The sequence below is a fragment of the Peromyscus eremicus genome, chromosome 6, assembly GCF_949786415.1.
Source record: "Peromyscus eremicus chromosome 6, PerEre_H2_v1, whole genome shotgun sequence".
Lineage (NCBI taxonomy): Eukaryota > Metazoa > Chordata > Mammalia > Rodentia > Cricetidae > Peromyscus > Peromyscus eremicus.
The window spans coordinates 46,325,521-46,351,487 of NC_081421.1; positions in this window are offsets into that span (position 1 = coordinate 46,325,521).

Consider the following 25,967-nt stretch of genomic DNA (forward strand, 5'->3'; position numbering starts at 1 on the left):
TACTTATACTTTCCCAAGACATAGAAAAAGAATCTTAAATTCATAAGTTAAAACAAGTACCTCAAATAGCAAAAATGAATTTGAATTAAAAACAGAGAAACAAAACAATCAAATGAAAAAGGCACCCAACTGATGATTATACATCATTTGTTTTTAAAGTATATCAAAACGTTTTAAAGTATATTCAAAACATCATGGTACTGACAAAAATCAAATATATAGGTAATATACACAGTGGAACTAAAGCAAAAACACTGAAATACATTAGCACACTGCAGAACTGTTTTGATATTACACAATGATGTCAAGAGAAATGAAGAAAATAGAGTCTTTTCAGTAAATAATACTGGAAAAATAATATTTCTACACAAAAGAAAGAAACAGGACCTTTATCACAAACCAAATTGCAAAACTGTGATAGGGGAAAAGGGATTGCTGGAGGGCATATGTGTAGACAATGATTTCTGGATCTCCAAATCATACTCAATAAAGACAGAAATACAGGTTGAGGAAAAGAAGGCTCTCTGGAGAACACAGCCTCATGATATATCATAGTTTGCATTCTATTGCTGTGATACTGACTGAATCAGAAAGCATCTTGAAGAGCAAATGGATTATTTGGATTACATGTCTCAGTCACGCTACTTCACCGATGGAAGCCAAGGCAGAAACTCCAGGACAAGATGATTCAGGAGGCAGGAATTGACGCACAGATCATGCAGGGATGCTGCTCATTGGCTTTATCCTCACGGCTGTCTCAGCCTGCTTTCTTATGTCACAAGGACCACCTGCCCAGGATTGTCCCCACCTTCAGTGGACGGGGCATTTCATATCAACAATTAATCAAGACAATGCCCCACAGACTTGTCTTTGGGTGATCTGATGGAGCCAATTTCTCACCTGAGGTTCTCTCTTCTGTCAAGTTGACAAAACAGCTGAGCAGTACAACAGCCAAGGTAGTTGTCTCTGTTCACAGCATCAGCCTTGAACTCTCTCCTGTCAAGTTGGCCTTAAATCTAATTAAATAGCTTTTGCTTATCACCAAGATAAATGTGGTTTTAAGATACCACTATGGACATCTTGCTAGTCTAATCACTGCTAAGCTTTAAAACACTCGAGGACTATAGATTATTTCTTCCCCCAGGCTGATACTATGAGAGCCAGTCCTCAGAGAGGATGCTTTCAGGTTGATTCCAGCTTCATTCCTCCAAACCCTGCGTCTGAAGTATGTGGTATCATTGGCAATAGAGTCATACATTTAAATTCTTGGAGGCAACCAAGGACAACATCTATAGCCTACATTGTTTTTGGAGTTTCAAGTGCTCTCAACAGTATGGTTGCCTGAACAAGACTAGCATAATGGCAATACCAATTGATGTACCAATGTAGACAGAGGAAATTAAACATTATCCCACCCCAGATGAAGAACTACAGGTGGTCAATTAGAGCTGTAGATGGAGAATCTGTTCTTCTATTTGCCAACTCCCACATAGGCTGCCCAATCCCAAGAAGTCAGCCCTAGGCACATGTGGTTTGATGGCAGAAAGGTCTTTGTGAATGCCAGATCTGCTTTTTGAGCAAGTCATTTAGCCCTCTAGATCTCATTCCCATAGCTCTAGAATAGAGTGGCTAGAATAATTTTGACAATTAAGATGATATCTATTATTCACTTAGAAAAATCCTTGATGTATAATGAATCCTTATATGAAAAATTAACATGCTTTGAAATGGAAAAAGACTATGAAATATTGTCTCTTTATGGGAAGATTCAATTTAATATGTATAAACAAGACAAATTGGAGGTCAACAAAGGCATTAGGTTGGGACAAAAAGAAGCCTATTGAGAGGGCTGGTGATTTCTCAAAACCCTTTGAATAATTCCTTAAGGAAAGATCAGACATGGTGACATTTGTAATTCTGGTACTTAAGAGGCTAAGTCAGGAGAATTGTTGTAATTTTAAGATCATAATGAACTACATAGTTTGTGGCCAACTCAGTCTAGATTATTAGAAGCTATTTTAAGCACCTTACGAACTGGTTATGGTAATAAACATCTTTAGTCACAAAGTTTGGGAAACAGACAAATAGGCCTCTGAGTACCAAGACATCCTGGCTTTTGTAGTAAGTTCCAGGCCAGGTAGGGCTTCATAGTAGGGCCATGTGAAAAATAAAAGAAAAATCATCATCAACAACAGCAAAGTCAAACAAAAATAATAAAGGAGGGAGGAAATTTATCTGAATTTAGGAGAAAATATTTTGAATGAGTTTTGTGGGTTCCTTTTTAAATTTTTAATTGTTTAATTTATTAGAAGATAGTTAAGACATTCACTATGAATCATATAAGCTCATAAAATTACCATGACTCTATGTGAATTATCATCCTACTACATATCTAAATCAACTTATTTATGCTATCATTTCTCAAAATCTAAAAAAAATTAGTGCTGGTAAAATAATTGATAGTAAAATTGCAGGATATGGGGAAATAAAAAGATGAGGATGCTAATGATAGTGGAGAAGGTGACTGAACTGGCCATCTCCTGTAATCAGATTGGTGACTACCCTAATTGTTATCAGAGAACGTTCATCCAGTAACTGATGGAAACAAATGTAGAGATCGACAGCCAAGCACTGGGCGGAGCTCCAGGAGTCCTGTTGAAGAGAGGGAGGAGGGGCTCAAGGTCATGATGGGGGAGCCCACAGAGACAGCCAGCCGACCTGAGCTTGTGGGGGCTCAAGGACCCTGGACCTACAGCTAGGGAGCCTGCATGGGACCGATCTAGGCCTTCTGCATGTGTAGCTCTGCCTGTTTGTGGAGCTCCTAGCGGTGGGATCAGGACCTGTCTCTGGCACTTAAACTAGCTTTTGGAAACCTATTCCCAATTCTGGGTTGCCTTACCCAGCCTGGATGCTGGGGGAGGAGCTTAGTCCTGCCTCGACTTGATGTGCCATGCTTTGTTGATGCCCATGGGAATCCTGCCCCTTTCTGAATTTGGAGGAGGAATGGATGGGGAGGAGGCTAGATGGAGGACAGGACAGGAGGAGAGGAGAGAGGGGAAAAAGTGGTCAGTATATAAAATCAATTAAAAAAATTAATTAATTAAAAAAATGAGGTTGCATTTGCAGTGGTAAGTGGGGCAGTAGTTTAGGGCTTGAATGAACAAAATTCTTGTGGCACTCGCTGTTTATTAACCTCCACTCAGTGGTATGATTCACTGTGAAAGCAGTGTTCGCATGCTTTGTTCCTCACAATTGTTTTCTTTATCTGTGATCTTTTATTTTGCTCCATAATCTAAAATCATCCTTGCTTTCAATAGAGAAAACAGCAACAGCCAGAAGCACAGGACCACAGCATGAACTCTGTTTTTGGAAGAACCAGACATATTAAAATATTATTATTTGTATATTACACTACGATTAGCAAGAGCAACAAGCTCTGATGTACTAGATTCAGTATAGAAATTATAAATAAAAATTACATATTAGATATTTCAAAGTGCTATAAGCAATGTACATGGTACCACATTAATATATAAGTATTATTTTTGTTTATAATTAAGATTAAAAAGAAAATGAGATGTTATTATTGCTTGTGAAATTAAAGAAGGAAGAAGTTGTAACTTCATAGTCCCAGATTGTGATATGATAAGATACAATAAATAAGTGCACACATATTGAAAAGTAATTGTGAGTGTGTGTATTTGTACATGTGCATGTATGCATGCATGTGCGCACGCACGTGTGTGTGTGTGTGTGTGTGTGTGTGTGTGTGTGTGACTGTAGATGTGGACATGGAGGTCAGTGGACATCCTTGGGTATAGATATTTGCCTTGGAGCTTGGTTGGGACAAGCTTCTGTTTTCTTACTGCACACAGCAGGCAAGCTGCTCCATGAGTTTCCTGGTATTCTCTCTTCTCCATCTGCCACGAGGTTGTGGGAGAAATGGGGTTGCAGACATCATAGTCTGCCGCATATGGCTTCTATGTGGATTTTAGAGATTCAAATTCAGGTCATGGATGGGCCATCTCCCTAGGCCCAACAGATGTTTGGTGTTATCCACAGAAGTTGGTGTAAGTAATTCCTGGAGTAGTGATGAAATGATCAGGCAACACAAAATATTCAGGATATGCAAGTCAAATATTCACATTTATCAAAGATGTAATATTATTTCAGAAGTGCTTTTCTTTTCTGTGATAAATACTATCCTATGTGCTGAGAAAATGAAGGTTACAAAGTCAAGCACAGTCCCTAGCATCCTTCTGGTTCACAGCTGAGTGAATTTCTTACTGAAATATGAACATGTGTACATATTTTTGTATTCTTTACTTGGATGTCATACACAAGCATACACAGTTGAGGCCTTGTAATATGTGCTATTGTGCTTACTTTCTGTATACTACGTTCCAAAGCATATCCTGATAAATAGAAAAATATGTGTTACCTGATTGCAAATTGGTGGTATTATAGCAGGAATGCAAGGAGCATCCTAATTAATGTTTAGTTCATACATTGTTTAATTCATTTTACTTTCAAGCAACAGTTTGAAAAACAGAAATGGAGAAATCTCAGAGAAAGAACTGCTCAGACATTGCTACAAGGAAATAAGAAGCGAATAAAAGAATAGAGAAATGCTTTGATAACTACGCCTCCATCCATGACAAAGGTCCCCAGGCCTATGAAGAATGTGATGTGCTTATTCCATGTTGCACACTCACATCTGAGGATTTGGAGCTGGGCACCTAGATGAGAGAGAACATTTTGAGTTTGTCTTTTTGTGTTTGGGTTACTCTACTCAATATGATATTTTTTAGGTCTACACATTTACCTGTGAATAATATTATTTCATTTTTCTTTACTGCTGAATATTTTTCCATCATGTATATGCACCACATTTTCATTATCCATTCATATGCTAAAGAACCTTTAGGTTGTTTACATTTCCTAGCTGTTGTGAACTGAGCAATAATGAACATGACTAAACAAGTATCTACTGAGTATTATGTCAAGTCATTTGGGCACATGCCATGGTGTGGTATATCTAGGTCATATGGAAGATTTCATTATTTATTTGCTTATGATTCTCCATGCTAACTTTCCAGAGTGGCTGCACCAATTTGCTTTACTACCAACAGTGATAAGGGTTCCTTTTTCTTCACAACCTTGCCAGTATTGGTTACTGTTTGTTTTGTTGATCTTAGCCTTCCTGACTGGGGTAAGACAAAATCCCAAAGCTCTTTTAAATTGCACTTCTTTAATGCTAAAAATTATGAAAACTTTTTAAAGTATTCCTTGTCTGTTTATATTTCTTCTATTGAGAAATTTCTGCCTATATTCCTAGTCAATTTCTTTCTTTTTTTAAGATTATAATAATTGTGTTATTTTTCCCTCCTATTTTCTCCATCCAAATTATTCCACATACTTTTCCTCAGCCTCCTTCAAATTCATGTCCTATATTTTACTAATTGCTATCGCATACATACATATATACACACATATTATATGCATATATACATGCATATATATATACATGTATATATCATATATATATATATATATATATATATATATATTCCTAAATATACACATTCAGTCCATTCTGGCAGATCTAATGACTCCCTCAGGGGAGAGGGTGAGAAGGCATAGAGTCAGCCGCATGGACACCTGGAGTCTGTTGAAGGCAAATAATGAACTCATTTACTCAATAACAGGAAGGCCTTATATACCCTCCTCCCAGCACCCAGTCTCTGTGGTCATTTCTCATTGGCTGGGCATGGTCAGGAACTCTGACAGTGACTGTTGCTAGGCCCTCAGGCAGACTCTGCACTATGAGGAATTCTGGCAGTGACCAGGACCTCTGATAGTGACCAGGAACTCTGATAGCTCCTGTTGCTAGACCCTTAGGCAGACTCCAGGTTGGCTCATAAGGAGTACATTATGTGCATGCCTTGGCAACTGGTCTGAGCCAATTTCCTTGACCTTATGGGCCTGTCCTACTACAATATGCAAATCAAATATTCACATTTATCAATGATTTATTCCATATAATGTTAATTATGTGCATATTTTCAAGGCTGACTCTTCAGCACTCTACAACAAATTGAAGTGGTGTTCCCTGGGGAAGGCCTCCTCTCTCCAATCAAACCTCCCTCAGTTGCCTATAGTTCTTTCTGTAGGGTTGAGGTCTTACGGATTCTCTTTATCATTTTGGAAAGTTCATTGTTGCCGTCTTTGTTCAGTCTGCTTTTGGGCAGTCATTCTGGGCAAACTCTATGAGTGTAGCTTCTGATATTACTAGGAGATATATTCTTATAGAAAAGTCTCTGATCTGGCTTTTACGATGTTTCTGACCTGCCTTCCATATTGCCTGAGCCTTAGATGTGTGGACATTTTGTAGATGTATCAGATGGGACTGTGGCCCATTTTTTGATTGGGTCTCTTGCTTCCTCGAATAATTTTTGAGGTGTTTCAATTTTTAAATTTTCTGCATATGAATCCCCCCATCAGATGCATAGCTGTCAAAAAAATTCTCTCTGATTCTGTGGTCTTTTTCCTCACTCCAATGATTGTTTTTTTTTAGCTGTACAGAGACGATGAGTTCTATGAGGACTCCATTATTGGCTTGTTGGCCTTAATTCCTTGGCAAATGGAATCTTATTGAGAAAGTCCATTCCTATACTGATATCTTGTATGGTACTCCCTATGTTTTCTTCTAGCAGTTTTATAGTAGGATACAGGTGATATAAAATGGAAAATAGAATAACTGGAAGGGTGTTCCAACATGCAAGGAGGGAAGGAAAACAATACAGAAGGAGAAGCAGGTAGAAATATTATCAAGGCTGCTTGTTAAAGTCTCAAGAATCATACTATTTTATATTTACATAAAACTGTGCATAATAGATAAAATACATAGATATGTATGCGTGTACATATCTATCATCTATCTTTCTATCATATCATCATCATTAATCTATCTCTGTCTCTGTCTCTATTTCTACCTCTATCTCATCTATATCATCTACGAAAGGTAGTTAAGTCACTTGGACTAGCAACGCTCCCGACTAGAACCATAGACTAACAAAAACCTCAGTACCAGGCGTAAAGAACCTCTTTTTGAAGGGTTGATCAGGACAGTATAACAGACTCCTCCAATGATATGGACTATCAGTGTAGCCCTTGGTTGACTCTCTTGGGTTGAAAGTCATCCTTTATTGATGAAGATACCACTCAGTTAGGACACAGGTCTCAGATGACTGGAGCTGAATCTGGCCTGAAAGTCTCTTTCCTGTGATCGAGCTTCTGTGGTTCTAGAAAGTACTATGCAATATGTAACAAATACAATTAAGGAAAAAAGAGCTATCAACTTAAGGGTGGAGAGCATGAGAGGGATCAAGGGATGGTAACTTGGAGGGGCTGGAGGGAGAAAAGTGAGAGGTGATGCAATTCTATTTCAATTAAAAACAAAAAGAATATGATGTGGTGTTAAGATCTGCCTTAAAGAGACACAGGGGTTTACAGAAATAAACCTTAGAGACAGGTGAGCACTTTGAGGCTGTCTTCAGAATCCATCCTGTAACTGAACATGCCTTAGTATTATTTCTTGCCTTCGTATTATTTCTTGCCACTCATGGGAACATGTGACATTCAAGTGGTGAGGAAATTGGTGCCTTTGATCATGTGAAGTGGTATTTTAAGGAATTTTCTCTGTATTTGCTGCAAATGCTTCTTATCTTGCCAAAGAATTTGCTCCTGTTTCTTGCAATTTTCCTAGGCATGCACTAATTCTAAGCCCATCAGCAGTTTGGAAGTCACCTCTCTTCACTTTTCCTAAACACTGGCTTATGTTCTTGAAACATTCACAGATTGCACAATAATAGCGCATGTAAAGGTTAATTTATGTGTCAATTTGGCTAGCTTAAGGGATAGTCAAATAGGTGCTAAAGTATTGTTTAAGGTTTTTCCTGTAAGAGAATTGCATTGAGTGAAGACCTGCCCTCAAGAGTGTGGGAAAGATGTAATCCAAAATGCTGAGGGACAGCACAGTTTAAGGGCAGAGAAAGTTTCAATTTTTTGTCCTTGCTTAAGCAAGGACATCCTTTGCCTATGGAAAAAAGCAATTTTTTGGACTGTAACTATATATCTCTTTTCCTGAGTTTCTAGATTATTATACAAAGCAGATCATGAAAATTCACAACCTCCACAATGATATAAGCCATCCATGATCATCTATGCCCCCTCCTCTCTCTTTCTCTGTCATCTGTTATATATATATATATATATATATATATATATATATATATATATATATATATATATAATCTATCATATTATTTCTATATTATATATCAATCAATAGCTTATATATTATCTATTTCCTATCTGTATTCTGACTATCTATGAATCTGTTATTTACATACTCACTCACTCATTTAGCTCTTTAGCTTTCAATTTATTCTATTAGTTTTAGTTCTCTTTAGAACCACAACTAATGCAGCTTTCAGTGAAGAGTCTCCTAATTATAGGAGTGTATGAGGTGGTATATGTGAAATGGTAACTAATTGTTGATGCTCAATTCCCATTATACTCAGCATTTATGGAAATTGTTAACATAAATACAATTCAGTTATAGAACCAGTTTGTACTTTTAAAAAATTTTTTTAATGATCATATTTTTAGAAAAATTCATTACTCATTATGCACGTGTTATTGTTTTAACACAAGTTGAAAATATAACATCTGTTTATCTTTATTTTAGCAGACTTCTTAAAATCAAATAACTGTTTAAAGAAATCCTTGGTTGCATTAGCAAAAAAAAAAAAAATTTGGAGCAGTCATTGCTAAACTTGAATGTTGTCTTTGAGAGTTGTTTCCTTTTCAGTTTTAGGTAAATTACTAAACTTTTCTGAAATAAAACTCATGCTTTAAAATAAAGGTATTATGTTGTGGAATATTATTTTAAGATACGTTGCAATTGTTTAACTCTGTGAATCTGTGATACTTTGCCTGTCTAAAATACCTGATTGGTCTAATAAAGAGCTGAATGGTTGATAGCTGGGCAGAGAGAAATGATAGGTGAGGCTGGTAGACATAGAGAATAAATTGAAGAAGAAATTTGGAAAGAAAATCTAGGAGCAAGTGAAGGAGGACTCCAGGGGCCAGCCACCCAGCTACACAGCAAGCCAAGGAGTAAGAAATAAAGAAAGGTATGCAGAAATAGAGAAAGGTAAAAGCCCAGAGACAAAATGTAGACAACAATTTAAGTTAAGAAAAGCTAGCTAGAAACAAGCCAAGCTAAGGCTGGGCATTCATAATTAAGAATATATCTCTGTGTGTATTTACTTGGGAGCTGAGTGGCAAGCCCTTCAAAAGAGTCAAAGAGCAAAGAGCCAAAAGTATAAGAAAACACCAACTAAAGTAACACTTAACAGTGTTCACAGATATTTAAAGATTTAAGTGTATTTGGAAAAATGTAACATAACATTCATCATTCTCCTTTTTCATGTTCCCTCAACAGTCTGACATTCTACGCGCAGTTATATTTGAGCGATTAACCAAGGATGATCATTTCTATGTATCCAGTTATAGATTGATTAGAAACACATTCTGTGTACCTGAAGTCTTCAACAGATTCGAGATGATAGACTCTGGAAGATCAGGAAGCTATTTGCCCCATATTACTTCTTATTTTGGTTCTCATCTTGAATGCAGAATATACTGCTAACCTTCCTGTGGGAATGTATTTATTCTAAAACAACGACTTCCAAAAACAAAAATGAAAATCTTTTCTTCTTACTTTCTTCCAGCTAGCTTTAAAAAATTATGTGCTTAATATGAAATCCGTGAGTCCCTATCATGTAAGAATTAAGGATGCAAGTGCATGATTTAGAAAATTGTATCTAAAATACAAGGTTACTTCAGCTGATAAATAAAAGAAAGTTTAATACTTTGTCCTTCTATTCATTCCTACTAGCATTTTAGGTAGTTATTTCCATAAAGATTAGACTATGAAATTTAGAGAAACTGGGAAAATAATGTTGTAAAAAATTTCTTCATAAATAATGTTATGAAGTGGTATTTGTAACTTATTCATTGGAAATGACAATAAAACAGAATCAAAAACTGAGTCAAATTCTAGAAGACAATTGTATCATATGCCATTAAGTATAACTGGTTTTCTGAAAATATTGTATGAAGTGCTTGATTTGAATCCCCAGATGCAGACCAGTTCCAAAACACTCTGTTGTAACACCATGATCCTGAGGGAGAGTTTAGACATGGAAACATAATATGAACTTCATTATATTACATTAAATTTGGCATGAAAATGCATGTTTCACAGTTAATTTATTATTGAGAACCTTATCTTTATATGATGCAGTGTGTGGAAATGAAAAATAATTCTAAATACAGTTGGTTAAGATAACTAGGAAATAGTAGTCTCTAAAGAATTGGAGCTAACAAAGGAACAATTAAGTCATTTTAAAAATACAAAAAATAGCGTATTTGCAGATACTTTTATTCATGGGAATATTAAAAACAGTAACCTTTTAAGATCACTTCATATACACAAGTGAATAGATTAATGATACAGAAAACTGGACACCTAATGATTTGACACATGTACTCACTGTGGAATGTCTGATGCAAACTAATCTCATAATATTATCTTGGTTCATTATTGTGATAGTACCAAGAAAAATCTACAATTTTAGTTGTTTTCAGATATATGAAACATCATTATGAAAGTCACTATGTTGAATTATATATATATATATATATATTTAGTTTAATCCCTAATACACACTTATATATCTTTATAAGACCATACACATACCTTAAATATATGTTTATAGATTTTTTCCTGTAGATGTAATAATGTTCTAAAAATGTTTTTGTTTCCTAGCTCATCGAAAGAAAAGACCCCAATTGTCAAATCCCTGGTTTTGATATATTCTACTTTCATAGTAAGATAGTTTATCTTTTTATTTTTTTCCTTTTTTATTTTATAATTTAATTTAATTTTACATATCAGCCATGGATTCCCCTGTCCTCCCTCCTCCTATGCCCCCACCCTCTGCCTTCCCCCCAGCCCACCCCCCATTCCCATCTCCTCCAGGGCAAAGACTCCCCTGGGGATTCAGCTCAACCTGGTAGATTCAGTCCAGGTAGGTCCAGTCTCCTCCTCCCAGGCTAAGCGAAGTGTCCTTGCATAAGCCCCAGGTTCCAAACAGCCAGCTCACGTACTAAGGACAGGTCCAGGTCCCACTGCCTGGGTGCCTCCCAAACAATTCAAGCTAATCAACTGTCTCACTTATCCAGAGGGCCTGATCCAGTTGAGGGCTCCTCAGCTATTGGTTCATAGTTCATGTGTTTTCATTAGATTGGCTATTTGTCCCTGTGCTTTTTCCAAATGAGCAGAGTACAACTCTGCCTTTGCATACTGTTCAGACACTTGATATGAGAATGCCTATATTTAAAACTTAAGATAAATTTAAAGTGATATTTTAATTGACATGAAAACTTAAGATGGAATTATAATATTGTTTCAAATGCTAATTGGCCTCAATGTGAGCTATAATGGACAAACTACTGGGTGTGATAGCACATGTCCATATTTCTAGTACTCTGGAGGTTGAGGTAAGACAATTGCATTTGAGCCTACTCTGAATTAAATAGAGAATTCCAGCCCCATTTTTTAAAAACCCAAATAAAACAAAAAAAATTGAAGTCAATAAAATAAATACAGTGGACAAATGTACTAGACATGGTGGTACATACTTGGGATTCCGTTATTCTGGAGATGATAGCAGGAGTGTTATCTGCCTGGGATACATAGCAAGAACCTGTGTCATAAAAAACCAAATTTCACACACATATTTATATATATAAAGAATCAAGCCCACTATATTATACCAAGGGAGGTAACACAAGAAACTAAAGATATAGACCCTACAAACACTTCTTTGTTATACCAGCATAATTTTTAACTGCTTTTTTGAAATCTGTCCTTATACCTACAGATAAGAAGAATCTTCACCCTTTGCAAAGGGAAATTACAACAATTAGAGACCATTACGGAAATCCAAAACCAGCTAAAACAGAGTTGTGGATCCTAATCCCAACAGAAACATCTACAAGAACCTCTCTCACCTAAGGCTCGGGGATGCTGTAAAAGAGGGGGTGGAAATACTGAAAGACCCAGAGTTTCAGAGAGTTTTCTGTAGGACTCTTTCTGCTGGGAATGTCAGAAGACCCACATAGTCTCAGCAATATGACTGCCTAAACATGAGCTAAACAAAAAAAAAAAACAAAACAAAAAACAAAAAACAAAAACAAACAAACAAAAAACATGCTGAGTGGTTCTGAAAACACACATACCAGTAACATATTCCCTGTCTAAAAATCTACACCGATAACTTTTTAAGATTTTATTATAATATGTTCTGGTACGAAAATATGTCATTATCAGTTTACAAGATGATAGTGAAATATTATTTTGAATGGTCTAACAACCATGCAATCTTTACCACTGTATACATCCTGAAGGCTGAGTCTCCCACCATTGGGTGCTGTTGAGAAACTATGGGATCCCATATCTAATCAGTAGTTTAAAATGACACTAATGGGCTATTATGATGAAGATGCTAAGTAGATCTTGCCTCTGAAGAGCAAAATTTGTTTCTCTCCTTTGTCTATTGATTTCTTTATTGCTTGTTTAATGAGCAAACTCAGTCCAAATATGTTCCCACAAACTTGATATTTTTCCTTTCCCTACCATAAGTAGTGAGATCATAAAATCTTGGACTGAAAGTTTGAAATTGTGAGTAAAACCAAATCTTTCCTGCTTTTAAAATATTTCTCTCGCTGGGCGGTGGTGGTGCACATCTTTAATCCCACACTCGGGAGGCAGAGGCAGGTGGATCTCTGTGAGTTCGAGGCCTGCCTGGGCTGCAGAGTGAGTTCCAGGAAAGGCTCAAAGTAAATGTAACATAAAAACAATTTGAGAAAATGTTAGAAATGCATTTTAAAATTTTATCAAATAATGTAATAAAGTACATTTTATGTACAAGTATAGAAAAAATTCTATTTTCATATGCTTTGATGATAAAGGCTATTGTCTTTGTATAAAATAAAGGTAGAATGCATACTCTCAATTTATGACTTTTTTAAGCATGTCTTGGAGGAGAGTTGTATTCCCACTGTGTACTAGAAGAATAGCTTATTCCTGTCAGGGAAAAAGAAACATCTGATGTAGATGAGGCCATTTATATAACCTTCCAAAATATTATCCATGGTATTTTCTACCAAAAATGCATCATGAAGAAAACATTTAATCTTCAATTTCTGTTTTCTCATTATTATACCACTAAACAGGCCTGGTTAAAAAAAATGGGAAATGAAATTTATAAAGTTAGTTGTCATCTGATTTGCAATTTCTGTCGGCTTCTTTGTGGACTTTTCATTTCACTTTGATTTTAGAAAGATCAGTCCTCCGCAAGGGACATTTGGGCAGTTTGGAAACTTATGTAGACATTAATATGGAAGAAAAGTTGGAAAGAACAGCAACTGAACTGCTGAGATAATTCCTGTCAGCTGCAGTGTTCAGAACTGGCGCGAGTCCACCTAACACCGTCTGGTCCTGTGGTCTCCTACCGAAGGCACTGTTCTGCATATTATCTTTGATCCAGTTATGCTTGAACGATTTTGGATGAAGATTGCACATTTGTCCACTCCTCAGAACTTTGCTACTCACTTGCTTCTCAAATATGGACTTCTTTATTTTCCTTTTCACTGTGAGCTAGCCATAGATTATAATTTGTGTCTTACAATTAGCACAGTAAATTGTTTATAAGACTGAAACGAAATCTACAGTGTCTACACACTATAACCCAGGGCTGTCCTGCTTTATTTTTTTATTTCGTTTTTTTTAGGCTAATAAAATGGTAATATGTTATCATTGTGACATACTGTGCTATCTTACTCTGCCACAATATACCTTGGACAAGTTACCTTAAACAACATGATTTCATTGTCTTCTCGTTTTAGAAAAAGAAAAATGGAGATCATTGTGCCAGCAAAGGGGTAGGGGTGACTATCTTTTAATTTTCAGACAATCATTTCTTTGTGGGTTTTTTTTTTTTTTTTTTTTTTTGGAATCCTCCATTCCCATCAAAAGTTGCTCACTCACCGACTAATGTAGTACTACTTGAATTGTCAATCAACAAGTAACATCATGCTTTGGTTTGCCCCATAGCCTCATATGTTAAATTCCAATTTCCAAAGAGGTGGTCTTGTTTCAAAAGGCCTTAGTATCCTTACAAGGTAGGACGGAGCAGACAGAAGCCATTTTTTAGTGTAAGTCCTTGGAGGTTAGGTCTGGCTGGGCACTTATTCTTGCCATAACCTTTCCTTTCTAATCTAGCACAAAGGCTAGATATTCCAGCCCTAGTTCCTGCTGCCATGCTTCTCTGTCCACTACCGTGGACAGAAGTCATCCAAAACTGCAAAGTATAATGAATACTTTACTGTAGACAAATTTCTGAACAGTCTTATTAAATAAGAAACACAGAGCCAAATACAGGGGTGAAAGCTCTAGAAGTCAGAGAAATAGCCACCAGCCAACCTTAGCTCACCATACCGCCGTAGCTTCCCCAAAGAACTGCTTCTTCCTTTCTAACCTGTGCCTTTATTGCCTTGCTGTTCTGCCTTCTCAATGGCTCTTAGCCCAGCTACCTCACTTTCTTGTCACTGCCTGTCTGTACAAACTCCAGGTCTCTATGGTTGGTACTGGGATTAAAGGCATGTGTCACCTCACTTGACTGTGTCCTTGAACACACAGACACTCTGCCTGCCATGTGATCGGATTAAGGACGTGTGCTACCACCACCTAACTTTTGTTTATGGATAGCTATGTCCTCTGAGTTCCAGGAAAACTTTATTTATTAACATACAAATATAATATCACCACACTTTACCATGAGTGTTTCTGCCAGGCAACTCGTAGTTGTACAATTATGCACAGAGGTAGACTTCCCTATAGAAATTTTGGGGGATATAGACATATTAAGAATCTTTTCTATAAAATTATGTTTTATCAAGGAGGAAGACATTTTCAGGAACCCAGAAAGATAACATTAGAAAGACCAAACCATTGAAAATGCTCCATTTTATTTTGTTCTAAACTGTATTATTTTGGAAAACAAACTATTCAGTTTGCAAAAAGCTGATTGGTAAGGTAACATTTTATTGAAAGAATTGGTGGTGTAAGCCTACTTCACAGTTATTCAAAAGGACAACATGACCGCCATATTTCTGAGAGATTCCTATGATTTTTTATCTAAGAGCTTAAGTAAAGACTCCGAGATCCTGGATGCTATTTTGTTCTTCAATAATACAATGTTCTGTTTTTTTTTTTTTTCTTATACTTTTCAGATAAGCAGTTTTTTTCAGCTGAACTACGAAAATATACAAAATTCTGAAATTGTTTCATTACAAAAGATCTTATTCCTTTCTTACTATAGCTTTGAGTAGTATTTCTTAGGCAATAATTATGCATCTATAATTTTCTTTTAACTTTCACAAATAGAGTAAGTTCTGTATATTTATCAATGTTTTCTATTACAGAAGCAATAGGAAAATTCTCATTGTTCTGTGAAATTTTTGCAAATTTTAATAATTTTTGTAAATGAGATAAAAATATGTAAAAATCTACCTTAAGGTTAATATTTTTCTAATTTTGGTTCAATGCTCCTTGTGGAATTTTGTCTTATTTATATATTTCTCTCAAAATGCAAGACCAAAACTGACCTAAAGACAATGTTTGTGTATTTCTATGCTCTATATCACAAAGTATCAGGAAAATTCTAACATGTAGTCAAAATTGCCTTTGGTAAAGATCTGACTTGCTGGTGAACATGGGACCTAAAGCAATTAGACAATTTGGACCAATTGCAATTTGACATTTGAATTTCAAATGATAATGGATACTCTAATATTTATTATGTGGAATATATATATATATATATATATATATATATATATATATATATATATATTTAGTAAAGGGAATAATTAACTAGTAACCCCTATTGTTAAAGTTTTAGCATTCATATCTGTTTAGCCTTTGGCCGTGTTTTATGGTATTCCTTTTGTTCTTTGAAATGACCTAATATTCAGAAAATTTCAGTAACGATCTAAAAGCATTATTAGGCAGCACATTTTAAATATTGATTGTATACATTTTGTTAGAAAAGAAAATAGAAATGAAAGGGATATTAATGTTAAGGTCTACCTCCCTGAGTTCTTAAACGTCCTGCAAAATTATTATTTGTAGCTTGTCATTCCTGACAATTCATGGTCATACTTAATGGCTACTGCAGTTATTAAACAGTATAATTAAAGTTTCAAGTGGTTAAAGCCTGTAGCTGTCGTAATGAGGCATCTTGGAGCCAGAAAATACACATTAGCATGCCATCACTTAGGTGTCTGGGAAAAACTGTGGGCAAACATTGCCAGATGAGGTATCAAGCCACCAGCATGTTTCTTTCCTTGAGCCACAGCTCATGAATGCCAATCATGTCACAAAATGCCACACTTGTAATTTAGTCTGGACAGAGACTTCTTTCAGCCTGCCACAAGCTCCTTCAGACATGTTTACCTTTAAGATGAAGTTCAAGTCCTCGTTAGTCAGATATTCTTTGTTTGCATTTCAATGACAGAACTTTGTTATTAGTGTGCTTCAGGGTTTGTCTCCAAGGGTAAGCTGTGAAGCATGAGAAACTTGAATTGATCAAAGTGGGCCCAGGATGCTGCAGAACAGCAATTAATTTGACATGGATAAAACAGGATTGAGTTTTCCTATCTGTGAGCCATTCAGAAATTTTGGCATACCCTTAAATCCCCATGTATGAGAATTTGAATATATGAATTAAGTAATATATCCCAGGATGTTGACTCTTAGTGATTTTGATTCTCTATATACTTCAAGAAAATTATTAATGAAGAACCCTAGTCAATAATGCTTTGAATAAAACATATTTCTTTTATATTACAACTTTTACATTAATTGCAGTGACTTTTCTGTGTGCATGAATTACTCTCATGAAGACAACACTGTAACTGTTGCACATTAGAAGGTTTGTCGTGATTTTATTTATATTAACTTCCTGTTTTCTTTTTCAATGTTGCTCCTCAGATCGTCAATAGGTATATATGTATCCACTATTATTATTTTTTCACTGCTAAAACAATAGAAGATTTTTCTGTCTATTCTTCTCCCTCTCCTGAAGAGAGGGAGGGAGAGAGAGAGAGAGAGAGAGAGAGAGAGAGAGAGAGAGAGAGAGAGAGAGAGAGAGAGAGAGAGAAATCCAGTACCTTGTCAGTGACTATTGTTTTGCTTTCAGGGTCTTTTAATTTTTTTGTTCATATTAAATCCATCCATCCATGATCACGTTAATATACCTAAATATACTCTAGATAAGAGTAATCAGATTTTAGGAAATGTAATTTAAAATACAATTCAGTGCTCTAAACTTTTCTTGAAGCAATTATGCTATTTCATGTCTGTAAGAATAATTTGGTCAGATTTAGACTTAAATTTTTCAGTATGTCTGGTATTCAGTAACAACTCATTGTGGAAATGATGGCTTTCTATACCTTTTAAAGCAAGAACAAACATTTAAAAATTGGTTTTGGGGTCAATTTTAATGAAGTCTCTAATATGAACTGTTAGGGTGCAGATGACATGCAACACCGATGCAGCTAGACTGACAATTTCACACCCATGAAATTTTTATCCATTTCTCTTTGACATTATTGGATTAAGTTAAAATATATAAGGGCATAAAAGAAGAAAAGATGAAGCAATTGAAAAATAATCATCTTTGAACTTATTTCCCATATTACACAGATGTAAATGACTATTAATTTTAAGGTATTAATGAAGTATAATTAATATAAAAATGGTAGGTTAGTGCAAGGAATGATACAAAAACATTAATATAGCAAGTCTTCCTCATACATAGTGTGAGAGCTCATCAAAATATGATATGTCTTGGGCTGTGACCATATTTAACTCCTAGAAACCATTTCCTCACAGAGGCTTATTATTATTTCTAAAGTATGACTTTGAGTTAAGAAATGCATATGAAAACAATGTTGACTGATATATATATATATATATATATATATATATATATAGTGTATATAAAACTTCCCAATCATTGTTCTTATTTAAATGATTCTGACTTTCTATTTGAAAAAGATACAAGCATTTCCATACTTCATTCCACATGTGTTTATTGCTAGTAATTAACATCAGTTAACTGGAGTATAATTTTAATATTGTATCAATTTATTACATTAAATTAATTTCCTAAGCATGGCTAGGTCTTTGTTTAGAACTGGTTTTATATTTGAGTGACCTGATGGTTCAGCATGCTTTTCTTTTCCCATGCAGCTATAATCCTGACACTTTGAATTCAATGTTTCCTTAAATAATTAGATTAATAATGGCTGTTTCTAAGAAAAATTTATAGGTGCTTTCTTAATAACTACATCTTTGAAGACATCTGAATCATGTTTCCCTAAGTGACCACATTATTGAAATGTGTACAATTTAAAGAAGGTTAAAAATTAATAAAGTCATGTAGTGTGACACATTTCACAAACAGAACATGCCTGTGTTATTTTTATCCAAAAGGGAAAAAAATCCACCTTCATTAGTGTTCTTACTCCTTGTATCTCTCAATAAATAAAGACTGCTTTTTATCTAAAAATCATCTTGACTTTCCATGTAGTTTTTTTTCATTTAAAAGGATTTTTTTTGTTTTACATAACAACCACAGTTCTGCCTCCCTCCCCTTCCTCTGCTCTCCCAACACACATCTCCCCCACCCCATCCACCAATCACTCCTCAGAAAGGGTCAGGCCTCTCATAGGGAGTCAACAAAGTCTGGCAGATCAAGTTGAGGTAGGACCAAACCCCTCCTGGCAGCATGAGGCTAAGCAAGGTATCCCTACATAGGGAATGGGCTCCAAAAAAAGTAGTTCATGCATGAAGGATAAATTTAGGTCTTATTGCCAGGGGCCCCACAAACTGCCCAGGTGACACAACTGTCAACCATATTCAAAAGTCCTAGGTCAGTCCCATGCAGGGTCCCCAGCTGTCAGTCCAGAGTTCATGAGCTCCCCCTTGCTAAAGTCAGTTGTCTCTGTGGGGAAACCCACTGTTATCATGACACCCTTGCTCATATAACTCCTCCTCCCTCTCTTCAACAGAACTCTAGGAGCTAAGCCCAGATGTGGATCTCTGCATCTGCTTCCATCATTTACGGATGAAGGTTCCATGATGACAATTAGGGTATTGATAAATCTGATCGCAGAGGAAGAGCAGTTCAGTCACCCTCTCCACTATTGCTTGGAGTCTTAGCTGGGGTTTCCATCCTTGTGGATTCCTGGAAATTTGCATTACTGGTGATTGTACTGTTCTGTGTTTATGCTCTGTTACAACTTTACCTCTGTTGTATATCTTTATGTCCCCAAATAATATGGATCTATAACACGGCAGTTTAATTTTCCTTTTTCAGTGTTTTAGAATGCAAGTTATTTGCCAAATCACTCTTAATTTTGACATTTTGTTCTGTGTTATATCTTCAAAATATTTCTATTTGTTACATGTAGCAAATTTATTTGTTCCCCTTTTAGAATAGTGTTCCACTGGATGAGTATAACATAATTTCCTTAATCATTCAGCTGTATTTGCCAAGTTATACTTTCACTAGGTTGAAACCAATAGCAATTGTACAACCAGAAACATTTATATAGATATGTATTGACTAACAAGTGAAAATACAAAATATGTATACAAAGTGATGGGTGGCATTGTGAACAGTTTAAACCAGCTGCAGAAATGGAAACTTACTTGCAGTTCTTTGGAGTAGAAGCTATGATCGTTGCTCTTTTATTTAATAGCTACTCCATTTAATGTTGCTGGATTCTATTTTTATTTATTTTTTTGTCTGAGGATTAATGAGGTTAGAACATCTTTCGGGTATTCATTGCTTCTCTTCTTTTGTGAAGAGCCTATTCAGTGTTATTTCCCAAGTTTTTCATTCTTTCAATTTAATTTACCAACAACTATTGAAGAACATTAAACTGTATATGGAGTTTTGACATATACTGAAAAATATAATTAAGATTAACCTAACTATTCTCTCAAATGTCTTAAAGTAACCAATGTATTACTATAGGAAAAATGATTAACATGCTTCTTGATAGACTTTAAGATGTGTATTTCATGATTTCCGTCTGTAGTAATCCTAATTTCAAAAGAACATCAGGAAGTCTTGTACTTATCTAACTCCAACTTAATACCCATTTATACATTTCCCTTCTCTCTCTCACCTATATACTGCCCAGACTCTGGTAACCACCATGTACTTGATTTTTACCTATTTAACCTGTTAGGTTCCTCAAATGAGGCTCATGTGTAGTACCTTTCTTTGTGTTACTGGCTAACTTAAATTCACACCCAATCCCAGTTTCAACCAAGTTGTCTCTAATTGTAGTATTTTACCACTATTGTGGCTAAACAGCATTTGATTGTGCCTATATAGCACAGTTTATTCACCCACTAGTTGATGAATTCTTATCTTGCTCTCATTTTTAAATTATTGAGAATAGTCAATGATGATAGAAGTCATTTCAAAAAACTGACTAATTTCTATTGACATTGACCAGAATTGGATCCTGTGTCATATAATAATTCAACTTGCATTTTTTTTAAAAAAAGAAAACACTATCCTGCTCACTTAAATAGCTATACTAATTTACATACTCACAGAAGTACCCCAAATTCTCATTTCTTCTCATATATTTCCAACTTTTGATACTTTTATTATATTTGATAACATCCATTCCAACAAAGGTAATCATAAATCTAATTTCACTTCTAAGTGACATTTCAGTGATGATCTGTATTGTTGATAATTTTTTTCAAAACTATTTAAACAGATTGTATGTCTTCTTTTTATAAGTACATGTTTATATTTGTGACCCTTTTCAAGTTGTCTCCAGTTCATGACTATTTAGACATCACAATCAAATGAAAATTAAGATACCACTTTAAATAGAATCATGACTGTTGTACAAACACAGAATAAACACGAGTCAGTGATTTTTAATTATCTTATCCATCAGTGAAGGAATCAGTAATATAATAAAACTGATTCAAAGTTTAATCCAAGAAATAGTTTTATATCATAGCTGGGTTCATGTAAGGAATGTGTTAATAGAAAAGTTCAACGTCTTACAAGCCTTAAAACTGAAATCCAGTCACCTTTGCTTTTATCCTTCTACCCAACAGAAACGTATAAATTAACATTTAATTTCACAGTTTCGAGGCACAATAAAATAGTAAATAGCACGGTAAAATGCAGGTGCATCTTTCTAGCCTGTTAAACAGTGACATTGAAAAGGCATTGTTTTTCTCAGCCTTATTTTAAACTTACAGTTTTTTTTCTCAACAAAAGTAATGGTTATAAAAATAATGCCACACATATCAGGCCTAGGACAGGTCACTGAAAGACAAAAAGCTATTGTCGTGACTTTCACAATCTACTGTCAGTATTTCCTGGACACTGCATAGAGATTTAGCCTGTTCTTGGACTTATATTTTAAAAATAAAAACTAGATTCTAATGAACAATTATTCAAATGCAACAATAAATTTGTCCCAATGAAAAATACATTTTAGTTATCCTATTGGTTTGTTGAAAGAATGACATAAAGAAATGAAGGCGGTCTTTCCTCTTTACCAGTTATTTTCCAATATTAGAGTCGATGGAAGGCATTTCTGTTCATTGAGTACCCAGAAGAAGCATATAATTTTGTTAAATAGAAGCTAGTTCCTCCATTATTCATAACTCTATATACTGAAGTTTCATTTTTTTTGGAATTTGGAAAAATGTTAGGGGACATTTTTTTTCATGTTCAAAGCAAACATAATTTCCTTAAATGAGGAAAATATCCTAAGCAGTTTCAATATTGCTGTCTTTATCTAACACATATTCCCTCACTCATATAGATGGCATTTTAAACACCTGCTGGTTTTAAATGATGCTATTATCATTAACAGTAAAATCCGGGGATGGCATAGCTCTTATTGCCCTCTGTCGTCAAATACTCCACCTGTTTTTAATTAGATAAGCCATCAATGGCTAGGTATAGCATGCCATTCGGGGATATAAATGGCAGGTTCTATAGGAGTAGAAAAGCTACTTAATGGATTTTTGTTTTCCCCCATAACTATTCCAAACTTTGAGACAAGACAGAATTTTCTATATGATCCTCATATTTTATATCTCCTTTGGTATTTTGACAAAATCTTTAAAACATACCACTCTTAAAGATATTAAATCTGTTTCCCGAAGGGGATGGAAGAGGAATGGATCTGAGAGACAGTGGAGGAAGAGAAGGGAACTGGAAGGAATAGAAGGCAGGGAGACTGCAGTCAGGATGTATTGTATGAGAGAAAAATGTTAAAAACATCAAACCAACTTATTTACAAGATCAATTTACAATTTATTTCATGGATTTGTCTCATTGTATTATAAGTGTGAAATAAATATAAAAATAACAAAAATTCCAACTGAAATATCTGGGAAGGAAAGCTAACTTATTTCAATCATTTAGTTTATTTCTGCAGATGTCCAAGTATGAATATACACGTTTAATAAACCAGTATAAATTTCTTTGCTTTTATTATAATTAAAATATGCTGAGTTCATGCTTATTTTACTTCATTTTCTGCAGGAAATTTTCCCAGACAAGAAGTTTCTTGAGGGTGACTTAGTAAGGGATATTAGAAAGGTACTTTGCAGGTTTGGGGGCATGTGCTGGGAGGTATTAATATAGAACAAGGAAGGATCTAAAGGATCACTTAATTGACTCTGATTAAGTAGCCATTATATGACTTCTGTTAGAAATAAAGCTAAGAGAGAAGGTGGTACACAGATAATGTTTACCACACTAGAACTATACAGGATTATCTTGACGAACATAGAATGCTGGTAAAGGCAATTGTTCCCAACACCACACCCTGAATCTATTCATAATGGGGTGGCTTCATAGAGTGTGCTGTCACCCAAGGGGGACCAAAGAGAACAAGGCCTTGGGGGGAAAGAAAGTGTGTAGAAGAAAAATATTAATTTTCATTTTCAATTAATAATAGAGTGTGATCCTAGAGCCTAAAGCAAGGGCATGTCTGTAAGAACAGAACAGTTGAGATATTGTCTAGAGAGAGGAAGAAAGTTTTGGGCTGTTTTTATTTTAAATGGAAAGTACTTTCGTTCTCTGTTTGATATCTCTTACATTCAGTATCCAGTCATCGTAACAGTTATAGGGATGACATCTCTGCTCTTGTTCAATCCATGTAACAGTGAAGGGGAGCTGTAGAATCAGTAATCAAATGCAAGGCTGACAATGTGTTACTGATTATAGTTGTGGATTTTCTTTGTATACCGTAGTATACCTGCACACCTGTAGTTTTCAACTCTTAGAGTTTCTTAGGAAATTCAAAACTTAAGGCCTCCATCTCTCCATTGGGAGTTCTGAATTTCTCCAAATGCTTCATTGGCTTAAGCAGATTAAGGTGACAATATGTTCACTGTGAAAACTGCTTATCTGCATATTTCTAAAAAAGATTGATGGTCTGGTGATCTATATTCTAAATCAAATTAAAAATGCCCAACTTAATATTCTAGATTAGAATCTCCTAGAATAAAGTTTATGAATATTGAGTTTTAATCAGCTTCATGGTGATTTCTAGTTATAGAAAAGTATGAAGGACAGTGGTGTTCCAAAATGATTCTCAAACATAACTCCAAAATCAACACCCTTAGAGAAATTAAAAAACAAACAAAAATCAATATCTGTGCACCAGATATACCACGTAGATGGTTCAGATTGGGAACAATAAATTGCAAACTGATTGCTCATTGATTGAAAGCTTCCCAAAGCATACCAAAATATGTGAATTAGTAAATAATGACTCCAACAAAAAGATTGATGACAACTATAAGTTGATTCTGAATAATGCTTCCGTTTGGAACACATCAATTAGCTAAATTTTGACCTATAGAATAATAATTTTATATGTTTCAGTTTAAAATTAAATAGTATTTATGGTTATTTCTAAAAAGAGTTTCCTTGTTTTTTACAATGTACTGGTCTTCAGAGATCTCTTGTCTGTTCTGAAAAATACAAATTTCTGAATCTTAGACCAGGTTTAGCTGTGTGTTCTTTTTTGATCTTTCTTTTATCTAGTAATCTTAAAATGTGTAGGCTGGAGTTTGCCAGAATCACATTTCCAATTTGTATGATGATTAAAAATAATATTTCATGTGATAAATTTGCATTTATCTTTTTCAGAGTCTGAAATACTTTATTGAAATTAAGTTCACTTGTCAAATCAATGAGATATTTTGAACATTTTGCTTTGTAATGTGAAAACATATGGTTCAAGATCCAATTCTAGGCAAATATATTACTTGAGCTCAGAGAATTGAGATGCTGAGAAGAACTGGTTTAGGCAAACGCAGTATGTTGAAAATACCATCACCTTAAGCAACAGTGCCTTCAGTCCCAGCACTGTCCCTTTGGCTCTCTGATAGGTTGAACAGATACAGCTTCCACAGCCTATGACACAAGGAGGGTACCCTCTGTGGAAGACATCTAGTAAGATCAGGTGAAAGAGTTTGAAGTTAGCAATAATGCATTTTCAGCCTTAAAAGATTCCAAAACATGATCTCTAGTACATAAGCACAATGCAAATATGCTAACAAAAGGCAAGGTTTAAAAAACATGATTTGATTAGATGGCATAACAAAGAATTTGTAACTCTTTCTACGCTGTATATGAAAAAATCTCATTGGCTTCATTTGCATTAGTGTCTCACTGAAAATATTCAAGAGAGTATATATATATATATATATATATATATATATATATATATATATATATATATGCCTCTTCTAGGAAGCAATTACAGTACTTAAACTTTCCACATGAATTTTGAGACAAAAAATCTGAGGAAAATAAAAACATACTAGAGGACTTTACTATTTAATTTTTAAAGTGACCATTAAAAAAACTTACCTTCAGTAATTTTGAGAGATTTCTTTCAGGCCTGCATTCCTACTTTTGCTTTTGAGTTTAATTTTCTAGTCAAATTTCTATTTTCTGTTTATTTCCTCTGTTTAAAAATTATTTATTTATTTATTTTATGGTTTAAAATTTTAATACACAATCTTTCCTTCCCTTTCCCCCCTCCAAACTTTCCCATAAACTTTATCTGAGTGGAGAGGTAGTTTGCCTTTGTGTTTGCAACACGTCATGAAGGTAGCATCTGGATAAAATAAAGCTAACTGTGAAGCTTCGTTTGGCTAAAAGCAGAAGCATCTGGAGGGTTGGCAGTGACTGGTCTATCCTTTCATTGGCAACACTTGCCTTTTCTGTCTCATTGAACAGAGGGATGTCAAACAGTGTTGAATTCTCCTTGGTTCCCATAATTAGATCCGGTCGCAATATTTGCTTGCATAGGACAAGCAAGGAACTTTGATAGTCTGATGACTCTTTCCTCGATAATGTAACTCACTTAACTTCCTTTGTACAAAATTGTTCCACATGGTCTCAAGGACACATACAAATACAAACTTGGTATTTGTTTTAAATACACAGCATATGTTGTGAAGCTACAGACATTTCTGAAGGCACAATTATCATTAGTCATTCCACACCAAAGGAAAAAAATCAATGTTTAGAGAAAAGGTGATTCTGCAGATTTGTGAGTAGATTTGAAAGTTATTTAAGGATTTAGAAAAGATCAACAAGAGGATTAAGTACCTTTCATAGTGCTTTCCTTCATTGGCTTAATGTATGGCTAGCGTGTGGTTCAGTGTATACGAAAGAACA